The following is a 1,064-nucleotide window of genomic DNA, read 5'->3' as shown; positions in this document are numbered from 1 at the left end:
ACCTAATAAGTTGATGAATTCTTTACATTCAGGCATTACCTTGGACGAAATGCAGATTACTAACAAACAGCACTAATAATTGTCTGAGTATCTGTGATAATATTGGCTTTTTTTCTTCAAAGTTTATGCCCACAGCACATAAATATGTACTTCCTGTCGAAGAGCCAGTCAATTGGCCTTTAGAATAGTGAAAACTTCCGATAGCGAAAATATATTGAAATAGAGATGCAAAAGAGATAGGATTTACAGACCAAGGTGCAAGGAATTACAAAAGCATGGGTTACAACAACAACAGTAAGATTCGGATTACCGACAGTAACGTAAATCTTAGTGGTAGTTTAAATGGTTTATAAAGTTTATAAAGTGCTTGGTAATACAGCATATATATCCAAGAATAGTTGCTATTATATAAAGTAAATAAATATTGGTAATTTAAGAGGTCTTAGCAATATAACATAGAAAAAATAAAACCTATAACGTAGTGGGCAGATATAGGCATAATAGTTATAAAAAAATATAGTAAAAGAGATAGGATATGTCTCTAAGTGAAGGAGCATAAAATATTGAATTTCGGTGTGATTATAATAACCTTTCTAGAAAATATTTTAAAACAGAAGCCATTAATCCATTAACCATTAATTTTTGTTATTGTGTGACATTAGAACTGGAAATTGTAATCAGCTATTGAATGCATATTGCACATTCACAACAAAGATATAGTTATTGGATCTAATAAGAAATATGAGAAATGTTTTTTACGTCCTAAAAGAGAGTCAATTATGACGCAGTTGGTACGAATGGCACTTATCGTTTGGATAGACAACTAGTTTTGAGAAATTGTCGCTTCTGAAAGTTGTCTTTTACTCTACCTTTCTCGCACACCTTTCACGAAATCCCATCCTAACACATTTGTTTGTTTTGTGATCTATTCAAGTTTTTTGCTTAACACGTCTACAATAGTACAGTATTGTAATTTGGTTTTTAAATTTATTTTGGAAGTGGAATGACCTGTATTGTTATGTTTTGAATATGACAACTCACTAGCGCTATGCGACGCTACTAAA

This window comes from Teleopsis dalmanni, chromosome 2 (genome assembly GCF_002237135.1).
Source record: "Teleopsis dalmanni isolate 2A chromosome 2, ASM223713v2, whole genome shotgun sequence".
Lineage (NCBI taxonomy): Eukaryota > Metazoa > Arthropoda > Insecta > Diptera > Diopsidae > Teleopsis > Teleopsis dalmanni.
This window is presented reverse-complemented; position numbering follows the sequence as displayed.